At 39.6% G+C, this 25496-nt stretch overlaps 1 protein-coding gene across 1 annotated transcript in view; it reads right to left on the bottom strand.

Annotated features, from left to right (window-relative positions):
- Positions 1-25496, bottom strand: part of SLC35F4 (solute carrier family 35 member F4) — a 287476-nt gene that overhangs the window by 142540 nt on the left and 119440 nt on the right. The window lies entirely within an intron of this gene.

Raw genomic sequence — 25496 nt, 5'->3', positions numbered from 1 at the left:
GAGCGACTTCACTTTCACTTTCAATGACAAGGAAGCCTGGCATGCTGCAGTTCATGGGATAACAAAAAGTCAGACGTGACTTAGCAACTGAACGATAACAATAATTAATGATGTTGGTTTGTAGTTTTCTTTTCTTTTTTTAAACATTATTTATTTGGCTGCACTTGGTCTTACTTGCGGCATGTGGGATCTATTTCCCTAACCAGGTATTGAACCCGGGCCCCCTGCATTGGGAACACACAGTCTTGACCAATGGACCACCAGGGAAGTCCCTGCAGTTTTGTTTTAATGTCTTTGGTTATGGTGTCAGGATGATCCTGGAATTATAAAATGAACTGAGAAGTGTTCCTTCCTCCTCTATCTTCTTGGATAGATTGTGTAGCACTGGTATTATTTATTCCTTAAGTTATTAGTGGATTTCACTAGTGAAGTTATCTGGGCCTAGAAGGTTTTTGACTATGAATTCAATTTATTTAATATATATAAGACAACTCACATTTTCTGTTTCCTCCTCTGTAAGCTTTGTTAGTTTATGTCTTTCTAAGAATTTGTCTATTTTCATCTAAATGGGCATAAACCTGTAGTATTGCCTTATTATTTGTTTAATGTCTCAAGGGTCTATAGCAATGTCTCCTTTTCCATTCCTGATATTGGTAATTTGTCTTCTATTTTCTTGGTCAGCTTGGCTAGAGGCTTATCAGTTTTATTGATCTTTTTAGGGAATCAATCTTTGGTTTCATTGATTTCTTCTACTCTGTTCTCAATTTCATTTTTAATTTTTATTATTACCCTTTAATGCTTGCTTTGGTAAATTAAACATTTGCCTTTTTCTTTTTTAAGCTTCTAAAAGTAGAAACATATCTTTGACTTGAGACTTACATTACAATAAGTCCCCTATGTATGAACCTTCAAGTTGTGAACTTTCAAAGATGCAAATGAGCATTCCAAAAATGTCAGGCATGAGCAAAACTGCAGCTTGCCCTCTGTCTCCTATTGCTGACAATCCTTCAGCTCTATCATCTCTCACTTCTTCCTCCTCTAGTCAGTAACTGTTCTTGCCTGTTCGCCTGTGCCATCCCTGGTATGCCAGCTGTTGTACTGTACTACTGTACTTTTCAAGATATTGTACTGTAAGATTAAGAAGGCTTTATTTCTTGTGATTGATTTTTTTTTATGTATTATTTGTGTGAAAAGCATTATAAACCTATTACAGTACAATGGTATATAGTCAATTGTGTTAGTTGGGAACCTAGACTAACTTTGTTTTATTCTTTAGAATGAATTCATGGGCTTCCCTTGTGGCTCAGTTAGTAAAGACTCCGCCTGCAATGCAGGAGACCTGAGTTCGACCCCTGGGTTGGAAAGATCCCCTGGAGAAAGGAATAGCTACGCACTCCAGTATTCTGGCCTGGAGAACTCCATGGACTGTATAGTCCACGGGGTCGCAAAGAGTTGGATACGACTGAGCAACTTTCACTTAGAATGAATTCATAGAAATACAATCGCTATTTTGAAGGATGGGTGTATTTTTTAAAAATTTTTAATGTTTCTGCCCAAGTCCAGGAAGTTTTTATTTTTAATTCATTACCAACTCACAACTATGCTAAAAAGTAGCAAATATACCATTTTAGAAGGTATTTTGTAAAATCTTTCAAGACAATTCTTATTGAGATACAAGTAGATAATAGCATTAGAAGGCAATTTAATCTATCAAGTTTCAAAGAGCTACTCAGAGAAAGGATTTCATTCCAGGATCTCAGAGCATGAACATGATACTTTAACAAATGAATTCCAGAAAGATGACAGCAGATGCCAACCAGAAATACAGAGGAGATTGTGCTGCTCCATTGAACAAGTTTTTAAATTATCTTAATTAAAGCTGGAAAATCAATGAACTGATTAAGGAAAATTGCCCTTTAGGTATTTATAGCTCTTTTAAGTAAGATGTAAATCCATCTTCTGTGGGTATAGATCATATAGACTTTTCTTTAACGAAAATGTTTAATAGCCTATTGAGTATCTAGAAGTATAAATTTCTCTCTCTATATAAGTGTTAGTCACTCAAACTCTTTGTGACCCCATGGACTGTAGCCTGCCAGACTTCTCTGACCATGGAATTCTCCAGGCAAGAATAGTGGAGTGGATTGCCATGCCTTCCTCTTGCGGATCTTCTCTACACAGGATTGAATCCAGGTCTCCTGCATTGCAGGCAGGTTCTTTATCATCTGAGTATATTTAATTTATTATATACTATATCTAATGAACTGCGGAAAATTCCTAAAGAGATGGGAGTACTAGACCACCTTATCTGTCTCCTGAGAAATCTGTATGTGGGTCAAGAGGCAACAGTTAGAACCAGGCATGGAACAACAGACTGGTTCAAAATTGGGAACCAGGCTATATGTTGTCACCCTGCTTACTTAACTTATATGCAGAATACATCATGTGAAATGCCAGGATAAATGACTCACAAGGTAGAATCAAGACTGCCAGGAGAAATATTAACAACCTCAGATATGCAGATGATACCACTTTAATGGCAGAAAGTGAAGAGGAATTAAAGAGCCTCTTGATGAGGGTGAAAGAGGAGAGTGAAAAAGCTGGCTTGAAAGTCAGCATTCAAAAACTAAGACCATGGCATCCAATCCCATAACTTCATGGCAAATAAAAAGGGAAAAAGTGGAAGCAATGCCAGATTTTATCTTCTTGGGCTCCAAAATCACTGTGGACAATGACTGCAGCCATGAAATTAAAAGATGCTTGCCAATCCTTGGAAGAGAAGCTTTGACAAACCTAGAGAGCATATCAAAAAACAGAGATATCACTTTGCTGACAAAGGTCCATATAATCAAAGCTATGGTTTTTCCATTAGTCATGTAGGGATGTGAGAGTTGGACCATAAATAAGGTTGAGCAATGAAGAATTGATGCTTTTGAATTGTGGTGCTGGAGAGAAGACTCTCAAGAGTCCCTTGGACTACAAGGAGATCAAACCCGTCAACCAATCCTAAAGGATATCAACTTTGAATATTTATTGGAAGGACTGATGCTGAAGCTGAAGCTCCAATACTTTGGCCACCTGATTCTAAAAGCTGATTCATTGGAAAAGACCCTGATTCTTAGAAAGACTGAAGGCAAAAGGAGAAGGGGGTGGCAGAGAGATGGTTAGGTAGAATCACTGACTCAATGGACATGAATCTGAGCAAACTCTGGGACATAATGAGGAACAAGGGAGCCTGGTGTGCTGCAGTCCACGGGGTCATAAAGAGTCAGACATGACTTAGCAACTGAACAACAACAAAACATAATGAATTGAAAAGTGTTTTATACACACACACACACACACACACATATATAAAGAGGTATGTTGTTTCTTAAGTTTGCCAATTTGATGTAAAGGGGCATTAAGTTCATGACAACAGCAAATGGAGGATTTGGGAACAATTACTTCCATGTTTGAACTCTGAAATCCTAAATGGCCATTTTCAGAGAGGTGAGAAGTCTAGTTTAAAGAGATCTTCAAAAGTTTACCTTAACATCCTTCCACATTAGATCCCATCTCCCAACACAAATAGCATTATGTTCAAAAAAATTCTGTTCAGCAAGTAAATACAACCAAACCCAACAATCTGTTACTCTCAGCTACAAAAATGTGGCTCATAAAACCAGGCCAGATATTCTCCCATACTTAATCAAGCCTTAAAGGTACACGGCTTGAGCCATTCTTCTTACAAATCAAGATTTGGCATCAGATAACTTTAGTCATACTAAGAGAGAAGTCACTCCAGGGAAGTCATCTTACCTTAAAAAAATATAAAAATTCCAGCCCTATTTGAAGGGGGAAAATTAAAGAAATTCTATTTCTTGCATTAAACAAACCAACTGATAGTGAATGGACTGCTCAGTGTTAAAGACCCCTAGACTCAGGGAACTATAAAGATAAGGTGTACAAGTTTTATTTATTCTAAAAGCTCCCTTCAAAAAGAACTATAAAGATTTATGAAATATAATCTGTATTCCAAGGCTAACTTTTGATTGTACATAGTTTGGGATTTTTATTTAAAAATTAAAGGTTCAATTGTATAGAACAACTAATTTATTTTATTTTCAATATTCCAGGAATGTGAAGATCAAATATGAAACAACCTCCAAAAGGGACAAAACTGTGTCCATGAGCTCAATTTGAAGAGGATGGTCTATTTGGGAAACAGGGTACTTAACATAAAACTGGTACCAAACCTGAGTACATTCCATTAATTTTACTTTCTTCTATTTTTAAATAATCTTCTCTTACCAGTTTTGACTGTTTATGTCCTCCCATATGACAGGTCTTTGTGTGAAAAAATTCATAGCACTTTCTGTCATCTTTAATTTAATTGAATTAGAAAATCTCATTCTACCAATTGGCAATTATATTTTATCAAAATGTTTGTTCTGTGCCCTTTTTCAGAACAGTGCACATTAACAGAAATAGTGAAAAATACTATGCCAACCCCTCATCTAATTTAAACATCTTAAGACTAAGAGAGATCTCAAAATAATTTGTCCTAGACCAGCAGAGCATAGCATCAGCAGAACACTTTCTCTTTTCAAAGTGCTTTTCTATTATTAATCACTTTATCTGCACAACATTCCCAAGCTGGCGCAGTCTCATCCCTGTTTTATGGGTGAGTAGATTCGGGTGCACAAGAAGAAGATACGTAATATGCTACTGGCTGTAAAACGATGGCAGCGGACTATGCCACAACCCATGAGGATGATAATTTTCTGAGTCCTAATCCTACCTTTTCTGTGAGTTGTTGGGATACACTGACTTTTTTTTAAACACACACACACATGTTCTTTATATCACGCTACAATTAATACTGCCCTTGCATAGCTAGATATAAACAAACCAGCAACTGCTCTTTTGCAGCAGATGGCACAGAATAAAAGGAAACTAGAGCTCTGAAGTCAAGTAGAGCAATTCAAATCAATTCAGTTGAAACCTTCCAGCTAAATAACCTTCTCTGAGCATCATTTTGCTCATCTCTAAAATGGGGGTAATGGCATTATTGTAATGAGATAACAGAGCGAGTGAGAGCATAGTAAATGGTGCATAGTAGAGGCTTAAATGTCTGTTTCCTTCTTCCTTTACCATCTCATTAGAAAGTATAGTAGGTGGCAAATTAAGTTAAATCAGTGTCCTTTACTACTTAACCCTGAACAAGTGACAATTTTCAAGCTGTCGAATGCAAATGGTAAATAGCACAGGACAAGATGTGATCAATCCTCAGATAAACTGCTCACAAGTGGCTAAAGAGATGTGAGTAATCCACCTGATTCTGTCATTAGCTACTCTGCCCAAGGGGCTAATGGTGGTGGCAATTGTCAACAGGCAGGCAGTGGGAGAGGTGAGCTGTTATGGAAAGAGCAACCCCATATAATCAGCAGTTGAATCTGTACGCAACTCCTTCAACACTTCTCATTCCCATAGATGTTAAGCTGACCATAAGCAAGCAACTCTCATACTCCTTTTCACTTACGAGCATTAGCCTCAAAAATTACTCAGGAAAATTTTGCTGTTCACTCTAAAGAGAACCACCCTAAGAAGCTGAAAATACAGAGAAGCCTTTATAAACTACTTTCCTACTAATCACTTGCACTTGGCCAATTTGAAAGCAGGTGTCTCAACAGGCTCGTTTCCGTCTTCAAAAGGGCAGACTGTGTCTTATCCTTTGGAAAAGGACCATGGCATGACGCCGTGAGCTGCTGATTCCCCAAGATCCTTGAGGTTCCAGCTGGAACTGTCCACTGCTGCCATCTAAGGGCCATACAATAGGACCCGGATCCCAAAGTGTTTCTCCTCGCTTTTTCTCCAGCACACAGGAACTGGAGAGGAACAGCACACAATTCAAAACTATCCTTTTTTTGAATGTAAAGAAATGTAGTCATCCAAAATGTCATTGCATGACCTTGAACAAGTGTGCTAACTTTCCAGGACATCTTGACTGCCATTCCGTGGTTTCCTGTGTGGAAAGAAAGTATGGCAGAGGAAAACCTCTGAATGAGGAGTTAGAACCCCTGATTCTAGCCCCAGTTTTGATAACATTTATGTGGGACCTTGACATCTATAGCTTCAGCTTCTACATGTATCCAAAAAAGTCAATGGCAAGATCAGTGATTCTGATGGCAGCTGGACAGTCACCCCAGAAAATTGGTCAAGGTCACAGAGATTGGCACAAAATATCAGGAGGTGCCCTGGCCTGCAGGGTTGGATGGGTCTCCTCCATAGAGGACTCTATAGCTACTGCTCCCATGTATTTTGACAAGACTTAATATCATTTCCTCACTTAACAAGAAGGAATGTCTCCTCACTCTGGATGCAGAGCTCCTGCTGCTCTGGATACAGGACAGAAGAAAGAACAGATTAAGAAGAAAGAAGCATGAGAAGGCCAAAGTGAGAAGTGAAGACTACACCATTAGTTAGACATACTCTCCCTTCACATACACGAAGGTATGTATGTGCACAGAGCTCATACCTGTGCAAAGAGCTCACTTCTGTGAACCTTTGTGCATTCGCACCGGAAGTCGGCCAAAACGTCTCATTTATTGTTGATGTTATATGCATGAGAGAGAGCCTATTCTGAATCCTGAAGTCACTCCCTACCTAGGAAAACTCCAGAGGAAACTCATTCTGCAAACAAATTGCCCAGCAGAGCTGTGTGTGTGTGTGTGTGTGTGTGTGTGTGTGTTCCATTGTGTGTAAGTGTGTGTGTGTGTGTGTGTGTGTGTGTGTGTGTGTGTGTGTGTGTGTGTTTTCCATTGTGGTAAGCAATAGGGTTTTTTTCAATTGAAATATCGCTAACAGAGAATGTTTGTTTCAGGCTTACTACATAGTGATTTGACATTTGCATACATTATGAAATGATCATCATGATAATCTAGCAACCATCTAACCCCTGGTGGCTCAGACAGTAAAGAGTCAGCCTGCCATGCAGGAGACCTGGGTTCAGTCCCTGGGTTAGGAAGATCACCTGGAGAAGGGAATGACTACCCACTTGCCTGGAGAATTCCATGACAGAAGAGCCAGGCGGGCTACAGTCTATGAAGTCACAAAGAGTTGGACTCATCAGAATGACTTAACACTTTTTTCACTACAACATAGTGATTTGACACTTGCATACGTTATGAAATGATCACCATGATAATCTAGCAATCATTTGACCCCATGCAGTTATTACAGGGCTTCTTGCAGATTAGAAGTGAGAAGTACTCCTTGGCTAGTGCCTCATCCCAGTGAGGCCTGCATGGCAGCGGCCTGTGTAGCAACAAGGGAAGGTCACCAGAGCACCTCAGCAGCACATAGTATAAGGACAAAAAAAGGTACAGTTCTGCATTGCCTACTAATTAGGCAATAGTATACCTAGCTCATAAAATTGTTCTGAGAATTATTGAGTTAATATATGTAAAGGACTGAAGCAGTGCCTGTCACTAAGACAACACTAATACATGTTAACTATTAGTGACAAAACACAAATTCAGAAAGAAAAATACTACAGGAGTTCAACCCAACTCAAAGGCCAGGAACTATAAGATATTATAAGTCTTCAATTCATTTATTTAGCAAAATAAGAAATAACTGACTCAAATGCATGGTGATGGTTTAGTCACTAAGTCATGTCCACCTCTTGCAACCCCATGGACTGTAGCCTCCCAGGCTCCTCTGTCCATGGAATTCTCCAGGCAAGAATGAATACTAGAGTGGATTGCCATTTTCTTCTCTAGGGGATCTTCCCGACCCAGGGATCAAACCCAGGTCTCCTACATTGCAGGCAGATTCTTTACCAACTGAGCTACGAGCGAAGCTCATTAGCTATATTTTAATGCATATTCAATTATTATTGTGAGCAGCTCTTTATAGGAAGCCTCCCTCGGCAGGAAGCCCCTTTTCTTGTCACTTGAACAAAGCTATACTGTAAGTTTTAAAAATAGGCACCCCCATACTCTCATCTTAGGTCCAAGCTCACCTTTCAGATCTTTTAATCACACAATACCTTGCCTAACCTGTTAGTTCTTTCTGAAGATCAAAGAAGCAGGAATGAAGAATATGTAATTAACAGATAACCAGATCTCTTTCTTAGCTTCCCTTTCAATAATCTCCCAAATTGCTGAACAAGGTAACTTCTAGAGGAAGATCATAAGGAGTGAATAGCCTGAAAACAAGCCTGCACACAGTGAGAAATGGTGATGACTCTGACCCCCTATCCCAATGATTAACTGAGATTACTTCCCTCCTTCCAATTAAAAGTTCCAAAAAAAAAAAAAAAGTTCCACGCCCAAGCAGAATATTCGGAGGTGGTTTTTGAAGGATGCTGAGTTCACCATCTCCCCAGATTGCCCTCATTCTGATTAAAGGCACCTTTCCTTTCTACTGACATCTGTGAATATGTAATTGATCAAACCAGTCAATCCTAAAGGAAATAAACCCTGAATATTCACTGGAAGGACTAATGCTGAAGCTGAAGCTCTTATACTTTGGCCACCTGATGAGAAGAGACAACCCATTTGAAGACAACCCTGATGCTGGGAAAGATTGAGGGCAGAAGGAAAAAGGGGCAGCAGAGGATGAGATGGTTGGATGACATCAATGAGCAAATGAGCAAACTCTGGGAGATAGGGAAGGACAGGGAGACTTGGAGTGCTGCAGTCCATGAGGTCACAAAGAGTCAGACACCACAGAGTGACTGAACAAAAACGGTTGATTTTGTAAGGGGCGAGAAGCAGGACCCGCCTTTGATAACATTATCATGAAATCTAGCACTAGTTATATGCTATCTGTGTAGTTCTTTTTTGACCCCACTCCACCCAGATCCACTCTCTGCCTTTCTCTTCTGTACTCAGGATCCCAGAAAGCTGACCTCTATCATGTGGTCTCCCTCCCTTGCTGACTCCTGACCAGGTCTGGACAATGGGAGGCTCCAGCAGAGATGGGAAGAGCTGTATCCCTCCACCGCCAAGCTCCGGGTGAGTGGCCCCACTCCACTACTCCAGCTCTCTCAGGATTTTGGCAACACCATTTCCTCCTTTTTGCCCCTTCAGGCCAAAGGGTTGCAACAGTTTTCCACTGACTGGATTGGATGGTTCACCATCCCTTGTTGGTCCCCTTAACCATACCTCCAAAAATAAGGTGTTGCATTCTCGTTAGTTAAATCCTTTGGACTCTGGCATCTTTTCCTTTAGTTATACTCTGACTCCATCTGAAACACTCTTATTTTCTCATCTGGATGTTTCCTTAAAATACATTATTGACCAGGACGCTTTTTGCAGAAACTAATACCTGTGGCTGATGATTTATTATATATGTGAATATTGAAACACTTCAATTTGAGTAAATATTAACAACTATTTTTGCACTTAATGTATTTATCTGAAACTGTGTACATGTCTTACTGAAAAAGCGCCCTAATATCTGATTAGAGTGTGACAGGCAGTATAGCGGGGGACAGAACATCTATTACCAATATACCGTGTTTGGGGCATCTCTGGTGGCTCAGGGGTAAAGAATCTGCCTGCCAGTGCAGGAGACAAAGCTTTGATTCCTGGGTCAGGAAGATCCCACATGCCGTGGAACAACTAAGCCGGGCTCCACAACTATTGAGCCTGTGCTCTAGAGGCCAGGCACTGCAACTATTGAGCCCATGTGCCGCAACTACTAAAGCCCGCACACCGGAGAGCCTGTGCTCTGCAACGAGAGAAGCCACTGCAATGAGAAGCCTGTGCGCTGCCAAGAATAGCCCCTGTTCTCATCAACTAGAGATAAAAGCCCACATAGCAATGAAGATCCAACACAGCCAAAAATAAATAATAAAATTTAAAATATATATACCATGTTTTACTGCACTTTCCCCTGGAAAAGGAGACTACACTTTTTGGCTGCACTTCTTTTTCAGCCCTTTGGATATTATTTCCTTTTCTTTTTATTTTACCTGATAGTCTACAAGGTAGATCTTTGTGGGAAGGCTCTTTTAGAAATTAGAAGTTTCACAACGTGTCATTTTTGAAAATTTTATGGTAATAAACTCAAGTTTATAATATATACAAAACTGGAACAAAAACCTAATGTAACAAAATGTGAATGATAATCATAAGTTGTATAATGAATCCTTGATCAATTTTAAATTCTAACAACTTCACAAGGGGATGCTAATTGTGTCCCTCTATAAAGACATATTGATACATCTCTGGTCAGTAATGTTCAGGAAGCAAAAGACATATTAATACATCTCTGGTCAATGATTTGCTAAAGTTAAGTCTTTTCTCTCCAACTGGAAGTTCACAGAGTTGCCTTCAACTTTTTCCACGTTTCATCTCTTCCCCACACTCCCTACTCAAACACAAAGAGCAATGTACTCAGGGCCCAAAAATATGGCTGACATGCCTCATGCTCCATTCAACTCTGTTTCCCCTAAATGAAGGCTGCTGCTGCTGCTACTACTACTACTAAGTCGCTTCAGTCGTGTCCAACTCTGTGCGACCCCATAGACAGAAGCCCACCAAACTCCCCTGTCCCTGGGATTCTCCAGGCAAGAACACTGGAGTGGGTTGCCATTTCCTTCTCCAATGCATGAAAGTGAAAAGTGAAAGTGAAGTTGCTCAGTCGTGTCCGACTCTTAGCGACCCCATGGACTGCAGCCTACCAGGCTCCTCCATCCATGGGATTTTTCAGGCAAGAGTACTGGTATATGAAGGCATCTTTAACTAAAGAAAACATCTCTAAAACTTGACATGCCTGTGGCAATGTGTCTGTGCTTCAAGGCTGAGCTGTTCAAGGTAGATTAAACCAACTGCTCTCAATGGCCATGTCAGCCTTAATAGATGCTGAATCAACTATGAACTCTGCCACAATAAATTGGTTACTGATAGTAATTACATATACACATTATAGATACCATGTCTATGTCTATCTATATAAAAAATTGGGACATTTAAGTTTTGTCAAAAATATTTCTGTTCTAGCTTAACTTTTAGTCTTCTCTTTAAAGTAAGAAAGAGAAAAAGGATAGAATTACAAACAGGGCAATGGGAATTTTATAGAAAAAAACTAAGAATCTTATCTCATGCTGGACATGTTCATAAAAGTGTCATTTATTCATTTAATACATGTTAAAATCAGCCACATGGCAGATCCTGTGCCAAACACAGAGGACACAATAGTGAGCAAGACAGAAATAGTCTCTACCTGTAATGGTGCCTTCCCATGACAGACTCCCTCCCCTCCATGTCATCTGCCTGCTTCCTGTCAGTGATTAAATATATTCTTTGGCTAAAATTAATCAGAGAAATGAGAAAATGTGGAAACAAGGGGAAATGGTCAAGCAAGACAAATTAATAATACTTTAGCCATTAAACAAAGTCAAAGACTTTTAGTTTCTCCTCAAGGACTATAGATAATAATCTGAGCTATATCCTTTGGGCTGTTTTATAAAGACCAAAACCCCTACCAGGTGAAAGAAGTTAATTACGTGATGTTCAGATTGTAGTCAAGATAAACCTGTTCCATCTTACACAATTTCAAGAACTGGCCTCAATAAAATGAGAATAAATTAACTCTAGAACTGAAGTTTTAATGTACTTAAGAGGATGCTGATCAGACCACACATGACCAATTTTGAGTTAACTGTGCTGTTCTACACCTGGCCACCTTCCTCCATCTATACACCCTTGAAACTCCCCTTTAAAAATTCTTGCCCCCTGACTGACAACAGGGAATTGGCTTTTGAAAGTGAGCCCAGCTTCTCCCCTGTTGCCAGCTTCCTCAATAAAGCTATTTTTCCTTTAACCCAACACTTGTCTCTCAGTTTTGGATGTCTGAGGGACGAGCAGCTGAACCTGAGTTCGGTAACATACCTTCAAGGAGCTTACAGAGTGATGGTAAAGATGATTTTCTGAGTTCACGAGTTTGAGGAGTCCCATGAAGACAACATTCAGATGCCATGTGAGCATATGACAGGGGGCCCAGGTAATCAAAGAAGGCTTCTTTGAGGAAACAAAGTTTAAGCTGAGTGCTGAAAGATTGGCATTGGCTGGATGAGTGAGCAGGATGGAACAGAATGTGCAAAGACCAAGACACTGGAAAGAACACCACATGTTTAAGGGGTTGAAATAGGCCAGTGTGGCTATGGGAGAAGGAGAAGAAACTGAGGCTGGGGAAGTGGGCTGGATAATGCAGGACTTTGTAACCACATTAAGAATATGGATTTTATCTCAAGGCCAATATGAAATTATTGAAAGGCTTTATGAAGTGGAGTCATTACCAGATTATGAAAATATCTCTCTGGCTGCAGTAGAAAAGTTAGAGCAGTGAGCGCAGGAATGGATGTGGGAAACTTTTGAAACCTGGTTCATTTATTGTAGACCAAAAATGATGCTGGTTTGAACCAAGAGACTGGTGATAATGGAAAGTAGTAGGATTCAAAGGGCATTTAAAAAAGGAATCAGTAAGGCTTGGAAATTAGTGGAATGTGGAAAAAGAAAGGAGAAAGAGTTTTGACAACTTCCAGTTACTTGGCTTGAGAGCTGGATGGGGAGATCGAACTGAAGTTCCCCTTCAGTTGGGGAAATGCAGGATAAAGACAAGGCTAGGGATGTGAGAATATCACTCATCTAGTTAGATAAAAAATGGTTAAGAATGACTGAGTTAAACTATAGGTTGGATCAGATGAAACTGTCAGTATTAGACTATTTTTGATCTATGATAATTTAATTTGGTCCAATCTAATAGCAGATGCATATTAAAAATCAGAGACATTACTATGCCAACAAAGGTCTGTCTAGTCAAGGCTATGGTTTTTCCAGAGGTCATGTATGGATGTGAGAGTTGGACTATAAAAAAAAGCTGAGCACAGAAGAATTGATGCTTTTGAACTGTGGTGTTGGAGAAGACTCTTGAGAGTCCCTTGGACTGGAAGGAGATCCAACCAGTCCATTCTAAAGGAGATCAGTCCTGGGTGTTCATTGGAAGGACTGATGTTGAAGCTTAAACTCCAATACTTTGGCCACCTGATGCAAAGAGCTGACTCATTTGAAAAGACCCTGATGCTGGGAAAGATTGAGGGCAAGAGGAGAAGGGGACGACAGAGGATGAGATGGTTGGATGGCATCACCGAGTCGATGGACATGGGTTTGGGTGGACTCTGGGAGTTGGCGATGGACAGGGAGGCCTGGCGTGCTGTGGTTCATGGGGTCGCAAAGAGTCGGACATGACTGAGCAACTGAACTGACTGAATAGCAGATGCACTGGTATAAAAGTCACTCTTCCAGAATCACCATAATGTTTGGGGAACCACTATTTGATTATGGGACTCTATGAGCCTTTCTTCAAGACTTAGGGATGTCTACAGTGACAGTCAAGAAGAGTCTTAGAAAGGGGGCATAGAGGTTTCTGTACATAATGTACACCAGAGGCTAAATCAGGGTCTGAAAATGCAGACTCATCAAACCCAAGTGAAGACTATGAAGCTGTCTGTATACAGCAGTCGAAGATCAAACAAATCCATATACCCCAGAGCTATTCTAGGACTATTAGAAAACACTTATCTAATTAATTTAGAGCCAGCAGTAGAATCAAGAGTTTAAAAACTGGTTCACACTTATTCACCATAATACTGGGAAAAAGAGACAAGAAATGTACTGTGTTTCTAATTTTAAATAAGAATCCAGGTTTCTCACTCTGGAATTCACCTAGAGAAACAGGTACAAAGCACAGCATATGGAGTCTCCATCCTAGATCTTGGATCACTGTCAACTATCTCTTTTGCATATTGAAAGGCTGCAGCTCTTTTTTAATATCTCAAATGTGAAAAGTCCTGAACAGAACAGTAAGATCTAATATTTACCAGGGTCTAACATTTCTCATTGCACTTTCCGAGAGGCACCTGCCTCCTCCTCAGACTGTGTCCTGATATTGAATTCCAAGGTTCTGAGCCTACTTATCTTGAAGCCAAACCATGACTGTAACAGGGAGCAGCATCCATCGTCTTGCAATATCAGAGTGTTTTCCCCGAGCACAGCTTTATACTGAAGGTCACTTTAAATTAGGGCTTCACTTCCCTTTGCTTCTGTCTGATGTTAGGGTGTTACTCGTGAGTAAACAGGGGTTAGAGAAATATGCTGGCAGTGAAAAGTAAAATTTCACTTTTAAAGAACTCAAATCGAATCATTATCTAATAGCTCAAGTTAATATTAGCCTAGCATTTTTAAAGGTATTGATATTAAGAAAGTAGTTTCTTACACATAATATTTTCCATGTGAAGTCTCATTGCCAGGTTTATAACAGTATCTGACTCTTCATTCTCCCCAGCCGTAGGGGTATGGAGATGGGAATTTATACCCTATATTTAATTACTTTCCTTATTATATTTCTGAACTGATTTTATAAATAGATTTTTAAGTAGAAAAAGAATACTTGGAATTTCTATGACACACCTTAGTTTCTGTTAAGAAGTACATATTTATATTTCATAATTTTTAAATAACTTTTAAATGTCTATCAAAAGTGAAGACATTATTTACAATCTACTGTTGGGTGATTTAAAAAATATTATAGTCTTACCTGTGGCTAGGTGGTTACAGTAGCAATTCCCTACTTTGTGGATTATCAACAGCTTGCGTGTGTGTGCTAAGTTGCTTCAGTTATGTCCGACTCTTTGTGACCCTTTGGACCATAGCCCACCAGGCTCCCTCTGTCCATGGGATTCTCCAGGCAAGAATACTGGGGTGGGGTGCCATGTCCTCCTCCAGGGGATCTTCCTGACCCAGGGATCGAACCATGTCTCTTGCGTCTCCTGCACTGGCAGGCGGGTTCTTCACCACCAGTGCCACCTGGGAAGCCCATACTTTGTTGTTTTAAGTTTATATTTCCTACGACCTCCTCATTCTCAGGGACCACATACACACTTCTTCATGTAATGATCCAAGCCAGAAGCCCCCCCAAATAATCCTGAATTCTTTCCCTTCATCTAATCCTTTTCCCAGATTTAATCAAGTCACCAAATTCTGCTTGTTCTCCTTCTTAAGTGTCATCTAATCCCTCTGTCTGATCACCAAAGCTGTTACCTTGGTTTAATCTTTAAAATCTATCATCTGGGCAAGTGCCAGACCCTCCCAACTCTTTTCTCTGCTTCTAATTACTTCATCCGTTCAAGTAATCTACAGTATATCCAGTATGACCCTCCTCAACACACAGATTTTCCATTACAACCCTCTGATGGCTCTCCCTTGCCTGTAAACTTCAAGTGCTCTTAGCACAATGCACAAGGCTGTCTGTCTCATACCTCTTTTCCTCCCTTGCCAGCCTCATGCCTCCTTCTTCATCCATACCAGCCATGACCAATTTCTTGTAGGTTCCTGAATACACTGGATACTGATTTACACCTTTACACCATCATACATTTTATTCTCTCTACAAATCTCCCCCCACCAAATAAGGTTTTCCTCTTTTGTACCAGCACCAAACTGGGTAGATATCTCTATCTTTGCATTTATCATACGACACAATAATTCTGTCTCCATGGCTGCCTTCCTTTATAGAACACAAGAAGGGAAGGGAGCTTTCTTATTCATTCTACCTTTAACAATGCCTAGCATGGTGTCTGACTATGGTATATGCTCAGTGAATGGAATGGATGAGGTGTTAAGTGCTGTTTGCTTAATTTTTAAAAAATTTTAAATTTTATGAAATTTTGTTAAAAAATGAACATCATTCTTCGATAAGAATAAAGGAAATCCCTTTAAACATATAACTTGTAAAATGTTGCCCAATCTTCACCAAATTGTAGTAGCCCCACTTCCCCCATCCTCAATTGGTCTGCTTCTCTCTGTTCAAAAGCCACAGACAGTGTCTGATTCCCAATCTACAAATATTTCTACAAATAATGACTAGGCACAAATGTATCACCCAGAAAGAAAAATGTTTCACAGAAAACGCTAAATAGAGGGACAGTAAGTACACCTTTTTATATAATACATGACACTTATGGATATAAACTTAACATTGAAGAGAAGATATGCCTATTCAGAGTCAAAAGACAAGTTGGTAACCTTTCTTTATACCAAAATCAGATTATCTTTTAAAATATTATTATTCTCTCATTCATCGCAAAGGAAGGAGTTTCTCCAGAGTTGTTTAGGTCATAGACCTGAAAATGTACCCACAAAGTAGGCCAGAAATAAAGAGTTTTGAACCCAACACAGCACAAAGCAGAAGTACCAGTCCTGAGTAATGTTATTATTTACTCTTTTAAGAGTTTCAGCCAGAGCAGCTAAAATGTGTTTCTCCATCGAGAGTCTTAAAAATAAACTTTGAACTCAGGAACTCTGTGAATCCAGTCCCTTTACAGAATGAAACCATTTGCTGACTCTGCCTATAACTGAAAGCATATAGCCTCTGTTTAGTTCAGTGAACCATGGATATAAATAGCCCTGAAGTGTGCATTTTTCTTGCTGCTTGTAACTAAGACCATCAAGAAAAAATACAAAAGGTGTTGCCAGTGTACATCCACGCATTCAGCAAACATCTACTGAGAGCCCTTGCTAGACCCTGAGGCTCATGAGATGAGTAACTCACAGTCTTCTCATTCTAGAGGTTCCCAACTTGGAGCGGATAGGACACCCAAACAAGTAATTGTGAAACGGCGTGGGAGGTTAGAGGTAGAGCCACGTACAGGGTCTGATGTGAGCCCAGAAGAGGAGCATCTAACCCACAGGTGGCCGAGCAATAGAACAAAACCACATTTTTGAGTGTTAAGGGACCCAGGATAGGCATGTTAGAAGTAAACTTATAGTGAGACGTAAGGGATGGGAAGGTAAGGCAGTTTACAGATGCTGATCTCAGTTCTCTCAGTAATGGAGGGTTCTAGCTCATGTTTCGGGGGAAACGAGTCAGAAATTGAGTAGGGGAATCTAAGAGTAGTGAAAGTGTGCAAGTATTTTTGAATTAAATAAAGAAAAATGACTAAAGACAAGAAAAGTGGAAGAGTGGCTTTGAGGAGTCAGCGAACTAAATCTGTAGATAAGACCACCTGTCAAGCTGTAGGGGAGGAAAAGGCAAACAGGAATACATGGGTTTTATTAGCCAATATACAAAAGAATATAAGAGGAAAGAAGGAGATCGGTGAGAAAAGAATTCAGATAGCTAACCACAGGTTGGCTAGGAAAGGAAGAGTAGCACTCAGCATTGTATACTTGTGTGATCAGGCATTCCTATTTGCCCAGGAACATCCTAGCGTGGTTATTGTAGTGCCCACTTTCAACTGCAAAAGATTCCTGTTGGACAGTAAATTATATCATCCCTTAATGATGACCTGGGAGAAACAATAGGGGTCTGGGTCTCCATGAAATTAAAGGAATAAGGTATTGTTGCCAAAGAGTGGAATGAAGGGGTTATGCTTTAAGAAGGGAATGTTAGTATAGTGTTAGTTGCTCAGTTGTGTCCAACTCTTTGCGACCTCATCGACTGTAGCCCACCAGGCTTCTCTGTCCTTGGGATTTCCCAGGAAAGAATACTAGAGTGGGTTGCCATTCCCTTCTCCAGGGATCTTCCCAACCCAGGGATCAAACCCAGGTCTCCCATATTGCAGGCGGATTCTTTACCAAAGGGAGGGGTCTTGATAATGAGAAGAGAAAGGATGTGGCCCTGGGAATAGAATGGCTGAGATGCCTCTGAGATGACACTCTCTAGGGTTAAGATAGCCCAGGAAATATGAAGCTAATTGGTTGGATGGGTCATTCTCATGACCACTGAGATTGGCATCTAGCACTTGGTAGATATTCAACAAACAACTGAGGATATAGCAGGAGTTGGAGTGGGAAGGGAGACTATGCATCAGGTTTCAGCAAAAGAGACTTTAGGAAGTTTGCCAGGGGAGGAGAGATAGAAGAGAAGTTCAAGATGGCACAGCTGTGTGCCTGAGACACAATACAGGAATGTACTTTTAAGAGAGGGAGAAAGAGTAATGATCAGATAGCAAGCCAGTAGTTTGTGGGATATGGAAGAAAAAAAGAATTTCATAGTATAAGTCGCAGAAGTTCTGTCCCCAGAGAAGAAGAATGGTGACCACCACTGTGTGATGGTTTCTATGCCTGCTGCAGAGGGCAGCAAAAGTCCCATTAGCAGAGAGGCCATGGGCTCTGTCTTAAATGTAAGTGAATCCTAGTGACGTTAAAAAAAAAAAAAAAGTACAGAAACCAAATCCCAACCTTAATAGGAAGTTTGAAAGTATCAAGTAATTAATTTCCTTTCTTCCTTCCTCCCTGCTCCATATCCTAACTTATACCTTGAAGGGATGTTTAATAAAACAAAATTCACTGCTTTAAGGTTTTTGGGCTAAAGTTTTACTTCATTACATTACTTTATGTTATTGCTTAACAATTAGTAGATAAAAGACTAGTGACTACAAGCAAGTCATTTCCATTTCCCACGTATGTATCTTAAACAGTAATTTTTCCAAACCACTTGGAGAATGGAGCTTGTCCCAACATGCCTCTCCCCAACTGTGTAGAGAGGCAGATTTCGATAAAAAGCTCACCACAAGTGGTTTTGGAGTCCCCCAAAATATACAACATAATACATAGCCTAGAAATAGTTATCCATTAAAACTGCAAATTAAATTACTATGATCAGATACAAAGAAGGTAAAACTCAAAATGCTTTTTCAACTCCACTGAAAATTTCATCAAACTCAACATTTTTAGAATAATTTGAAAATGTCTCGGTTCTTCTGCCCTAAGATCATAACTTGGGGTGCAGTTGAAGAGAAGACAACAGGACAATTCTGGACCTAGGGAAAGGGAAAGACTGTAAAAGGAGTTGGAGAAAGGGTCATTCCAAAACCTATTCCAGTGAAACAGGTCCTGCTGAAGCCTCTGTGTGCCTCCCTGTTCCAGCACTGGGAGGCCAGACATGTGTCCTTGAGCACACGGCAAGAGCTATCTACCATATTTTCATGGTTTTTCTTAGGATCAACTCCAGTCTGAATACCAACCAAGATGATGCAAAGATTGTAAGTGAGGTCACTAGTTGGACAGAAATATGGGAGGTGACTTTTATTTTTTTCCTTACAGGGAACACTTTCATGTGAATAATCTATGCCTAATAAAAATGTCACTGTCTGAGCTAGGGGCATCTCTGAAAAATGGTAGCAATACGAGTGTGCTTTATTTCATTTCTCCCTGTTTCATTATTTAGATCTGCCCGCTTCTGCAGTGGTAGGTATCTATATTTATCTTACAAGTCTGTCAAAGAAACACTGCAGCTGCAACTATGAATTGAGCAAACATCTAGATACAAATAAGACACCAGCACCCTTTTAAAAGGATGTTAAATTTCAGATTGAAACTGTCCTATTGCATAGTGAAAGATACAGAGCTTTTTAGAATGTAGCTTCTTTCAGGGGAAGTGGTAACAGTGATGAGAAGAGTTGCTTAGGGAATGCATTCTATTTCAAGTAGAACTGGGAGATGCCTTTTGGAACAGGGACATTTTCTCTCAGATTTGTAGAACAGGAGACCTTGACAAAACAGAAGAGGTCATTTAATGCTACTTTTTCATTTCATCGAGGAAAGTGAAATTTCATTTCACTCAGACTTTTGGTTCAAAGACACACAGCAGAGTCCAAGTGAGAGCTGGGCAATCAGAATCCCAGGAGAAGGGTCACTTTTCTACTTTTCACAGCCTCTTCTTGAATAAACGGGCACCAAGCCCTGCCTCCATGCTCTGGTGATAACATACAAAGATTCCTACTAAACACTCCACAGCTATCATGAATTCCTGCCACATTTTGACCACCAAGTACTATTTCCTCTGATTCCTTTTATGGAATCACCTTTGTCCCACCAGGAGAGGTCTTAGATGGAAGATCAGTCCAGACAACTGCCCTTGTACTGTGGAAGTTAAAGCAGCCTGTGGAGTTTCTTCTCTCTCTCGCCCTAGAGCAGTCAGGAGCAGACATACAGTTGGGTCCAATGAATCCAGCAGCCAATTTAGCCAAGACTTCAGGCAATCAGATACTGCTCCTGAGACATAATAGCTTTATATATCTATATCTTACTCTTTATCAAATTTGTTACAATATTGCTTCTGTTGTTTCTATGTTCTGGCTTTTCGCCCATGAGGCATATGGAATCTTAGCTCCCTGAGCAGAAGTCAAACTGGCACCCCCTGCTTTGGAAGGTGAAGTCCTAACCAACCTGAAATCTTAATCACTGGACCACGACAAAAGCCCCAATACCTAGCTTTCTTAAATCCAAGTTTTGAGCACTGCCTTTGTTCTACGGATCTTCCTATTTCTTTGCAAGATATAGGAATCATTACCACTTGTGGCAAAAGCAGAGAAAACTTACAGGTCTCCTGAGATTCGTGTATAAACAGTTGATGAAAGTTTTGATGTTATGTTGGGATTATCTTGGTGTTAAAACCATTAAGCCTGGAGTCTTTTATTACCACAAGAATAAAGCTTTATTTCCAAGATAAAATTTAAGATGAGATGTAAAAAGGCAACATACACAAGTCTGAGGCAAAGACCAGGATTAGACTAAAATTTAATATTGAGTATTTTTATAATTTTATTCAATTTTATAAAAATATTGAATAGGATTAGTGAGAAAGAAATTATATCTAACATTCAAATCCTTCTCTATATTTATTTAAATTTAGTGCTATAGTAGTTTCATGATATTAAAATTTCCATTTTGGTTTTAGTTTTTAAAAAATAACAGATGGTAGACAACATGGTAAAACGAGGGGAAAAAAATTTATCTCAGGCAAAAAAAAAAAGTCACCTCTATACTCAAGCATTCCTATGGTCATGATTGAAGCAAGATTGCCTCTTTGTGGTGACATAATTTAATTGCAGGTTCCATTTGATAATAACTCACTGAAAGAGATTTTACAACCTAAAGGAAAATAAGGGCACTAAAGTCATGATTTGTATGTCGTAAAAAATGTTTCTGGAGAAGGCAATGGCACCCCACTCTAGTACTCTTGCCTGGAAAATCCCATGGACAGAGGAGCCTGGTGGGCTGCAGTCCATGGGGTCGCTAAGAGTCGGACACGACTGAGCGACTTCCCTTTCACTTTTCACTTTCATGCACTGGAGAAGGAAATGGCAACCTACTCCAGTGTTCTTGCCTGGAGAATCCCAGGGACAGGGGAGCTTGGTGGGCTGCCATCTATGGGGTCGCACAGAGTCGGACATGACTGAAGTGACTTAGCAGCAAAAAATGTTTCATATGATAGGAAAAGCATTTTAGTCTCAAAATGTTGTGAGAGTGAAAATTTCTGGTTAGTGGTAATTAAGACAAGCTAAAAGTCTAATCATACTGCTCAATGTCCAGGTTCTTCATTCTAAGATTTATAAATCAATATTTTGAGCCTACAACTCTTTGGAAACAGAAGTTGATTCCTCCAACTGTAGTAACCAGATGGCATTACAAATACAAACTTCTGTCAGAGCAACAGGTAATATAAGTGGTAGAGTTAAGTTACCTGAGGTTAAGTTCGGTTATGGGATTGCAATGGAATTCTCTGTCTTAATTGGACGGAAAATCTATCTACAAAAAGAGTCATCCAGAATATCATACATCAGAACACTTATGCAGGCAGATAAAAGCCAACGTGAATTTCTAACACATAAAAGCCATTTCACAGACGACATGGAAAAGTAAAAAGTTTATTTCAAGACTTACTTGAAGTAACTCAAAATTACATTTTGAAAATAAGCCATCTGTTGTCTCTATGGAAGCAAAACTTTGTGAAGAAAATAATCTGAAGTGAGCTTCAGAAGCAAAGGTGACAGAAAGGGCATAGATTCATCTATAAAGATGTAAATATGAAAACAAACAAACCCAGCCTTCAGACTTGTTTAGTTGCTGAGTCATGTCCAACTCTTTGCGACCCCATGGACTATAGCCCACCAGATTCTGCTGTCCATGAAATTTCCCAGGCCAGAATATTGGAGTGGGTTGCTATTTCCTTCTCCAGGGGATCTTCTTGACCCAGGGATTGAATCTGTATCTCCTGCTTTGGCAGGTGGATTCTTCACCACTGAGCCACCAGGGAAGCCCCTCCAGATTCCTAGAACACAGATAATTTATCACTTAAAATTGCTAACACTGGGGGCTACACTGCTTTGGCTTTGCTACTGTTTAGTTTGGGTCTCAGTTCAAAAGCTGTGTTATAGGTTCATGTAGGTATGCGAAGAGTTGACTCATTGGAAAAGACTCTGATGCTGGGAGGGATTGGGGGCAGGAGGAGAAGGGGACGACAGAGGATGAGATGGCTGGATGGCATCACTGACTCGATGGACGTGAGTCTGGGTGAACTCCGGGAGTTGGTGACAGGGAGGCCTGGCGTGCTGTGATTCATGGGGTCGCAAAGAGTCAGACACGACTCAGCGACTGAACTGAACTGAACTAAGGTAATGTAAGAAACCTAGTTCAGCCTACTGATTTTAAAAGTATCAAATTTGAAATGAAAGTTTTGATTCAGAAGTCAAGACAAATATCTGACTATAGTCTTTTCAAAATACATTTCTACTGTAACAAAGAATCAATTTTCTTAAAAAAAAAAAAAAAACTGGTCATGACTACAAAATCAGCTTATATATCTAAAGATCCTGAGAAACCTGTATGCAGATCAAGAAGCAACAACAGTTAGAACCAGATATGGAACAGTGGACTGGTTCAAAATTGGGAAAGAAGTATGTCAGGGCTATGTATTATCACCCTGCTTATTTAACTTATATGCAGAGTACATCATGTGAAATGCAAGGTTGGATGAATCACAAGCTGAAATTGCCCGGAGAAATATCAATAACCTCAGATATGCAGATGATACCACTTTAATGGCAGAAAGCAAAGAGGAACTAAAGAGCCTCTTGATGAAGGTGAAAGAGGAGAATGAAAAAGCTAGCTTAAAACTCAACATTCAAAAAACAAACATCATGGCATCTGGTCCCATCACTTCATGGCAAATAGATGGGGAAACAATGGAAACCATGACAGACTTCACTTTCTTGGGCTCCAAAATCACCATGGATGTTGACTGTGGCCATGAAATTAAAAGATGTTTGCTTCTTGGAAGAAAAATTATGACAAACCTAGACAACATACTAAAAAGCAAAGACATTATTTTGCCAACAAAGGTCTGTCTAGTCAAAGCTATGGTTTTTCCAGTAGTCATGTATGGATGGGAGAGTTGAACCATAAAGAAGGCTAAGCACCAAAGAACTGATGCTTTTGAATTGTGGTCCTCAAGAACACTCTTGAGAGTCCCTTGGACTGCAAGGAGATCAAACCTGTCAATCCTAAAGGAAATCAATTCCAAATATTCATTGGAAGGACTGATGCTAAAGCTCCAATACTTGGCTATCTGATGCAAAGAGCCAACTCATTGGAAAAGACCCTGATGCCGGGAAAGATCGAAGGTAGGAGAAGAAGGGGACAACAGAGAATGAGATGGTTGGATAGCATCCAACTCAAGCAAACTCTGGGAGATGGTGAAGGCCAAGAAAGCCTGATGTGCTGCAGTCCATGGGGTCGCAGAGTCATATGCAACTTAAAAGAACAACCAAAAAAAGAAAAAAACCAACTAATAAATTTAGAAATATCTATTAAAACTTTGGGGGGCAGCCCAGCATACACAAAAGCAGTCAAGACTGAATTTAGAGGCATATGTTGGTTGAAAAAACAAACATTTTCAAAAGTGGTATGTGTTAAGAAACCTGAACAGCTTTTCCACTGATATGTGGATAATATTAAGGGAGACATTTTCATATTATATTACAAAAACTGAATTTGAACATTTTTAAACTTTTAATTACGGAAAATTAAAAAGATATATATATAAAAGTAAGGAGGACAGTATAATGAATTTCCAAGTATCCTTCAACCAGCTTCAGGGGTTACCAGTTTATGGCCTGGGCATAATAAAGCCTAGGATATGGACAGTAATCTCACTATGTTCTAAGGGACACTTTTAATTTCCTTTCCAAAAGAACTGTTTAGCTTCGCTCTATTCCTTGGCTACCACCTGAATTTCTAAACCTAGCTAGCTATTCTTAGAATTAAAAAATAAGTTGAAATGGAAATTTGAGATCTTATCAGTTATGTGTATGCTCAGTCCTGTCTGACTCTTTGTGATCCCATTGACTGTAGCACGCCAGGTTCCTCTGTCCTTGGAATTGTCCAGGTAAGAATACTGGAATGAGTTGCCATTTCCTATTCTAGGAGATCTTCCCAACTCGGGGTTTCTCTTGAGTCTCTTGCATTGGCAGCTAGATTCTTTGCCACTGTGCCACATATATCCCCACTCAATTCAAGATCCTTTTACCCAAGATCCTCAGGCAGTATAAGGAAAGTCTTTTTAGAAACAATAAGAATCACTTAAAATCCATGAAAGCTTCCTTATGAAGCAGTGGGTGCCCCATTCCTAGAAAGGTTGACATAAAAACTGGAATTCAGCAAACACAGTGTCATGGTACAGAGGGAAGAGGATGTACCTGGAAAACAAACCTGACTTTGAATCCTAATTTTGCCTCCCCTCTGAATTTCAGCCCTTTCATCACATGGTTGCTATTAGGATCCAATGAGGTGACATAAATGTCCAGCACACAGGAGATACTTAAGACATCTCTTTCTTTTATCTACCTTTATCCCCCCAAATAATTTGCACAAAATGACAGAGGAAACACATAGATAAGGATATAAAAGTATTTTTACTGAATGAAGTCACATACATGTATAATTTTTCAGTCACTGTCATTATGGGATAACATTTACTGAAATATTACATTGGTAGACTTTTTCCTATGGCTAGATTTCTCCCTAGACAATCGACATGTAAAATGGAGTGAAGAATATAGTGCTTTCATAACAGTATATTAAGCTGGGACAACACAGAGCAAATCACTCCAGAGATTTATAACAATAAGAACTAAGCCCTCCTTTTTTTCAATCACATTCTTATGCTATAGAGAAAATATCAGATTTGGAAAAAGAAAAGATTTTGACAGAAGAATGAGAACCCCATTAAAAGGAAATGAAAAAAGAAATCCTAAAGTAGATAATTTAATTAAGTTTTCTCTCACTAGCTTAATACTCAGCTCCCAATGGTATAATATTTCAAATTAATGACTCCCAGGTGGTTTTAATGCCTAAGAACCTTCAGTGTGAAATAAGTCCTTATGTAGCCCTGTACCTGTAATCAGCATCTCTCAGAGGAATGGCTGGTTCTGTCCATCTTCCAACACTCACTCTTAATGTAGATAATAATCTAGCTGCTACATGAGGCATCATTATTATTCTATATGGAACCAGTGTGTTTTTTTTTAAGATTATTTCCTAGAAATACCTGCTATATGACAAGTAATCATATCTGTGACATATCCAATATGCTGGAGCATTTGAGAATCTCTCTGGATTTGATTTCTCATTTATGATATGTAGAGTTTTGGTGACTTG

Source organism: Bos mutus, chromosome 10 (genome assembly GCF_027580195.1).
Source record: "Bos mutus isolate GX-2022 chromosome 10, NWIPB_WYAK_1.1, whole genome shotgun sequence".
Lineage (NCBI taxonomy): Eukaryota > Metazoa > Chordata > Mammalia > Artiodactyla > Bovidae > Bos > Bos mutus.
This window is presented reverse-complemented; position numbering and strand designations above follow the sequence as displayed.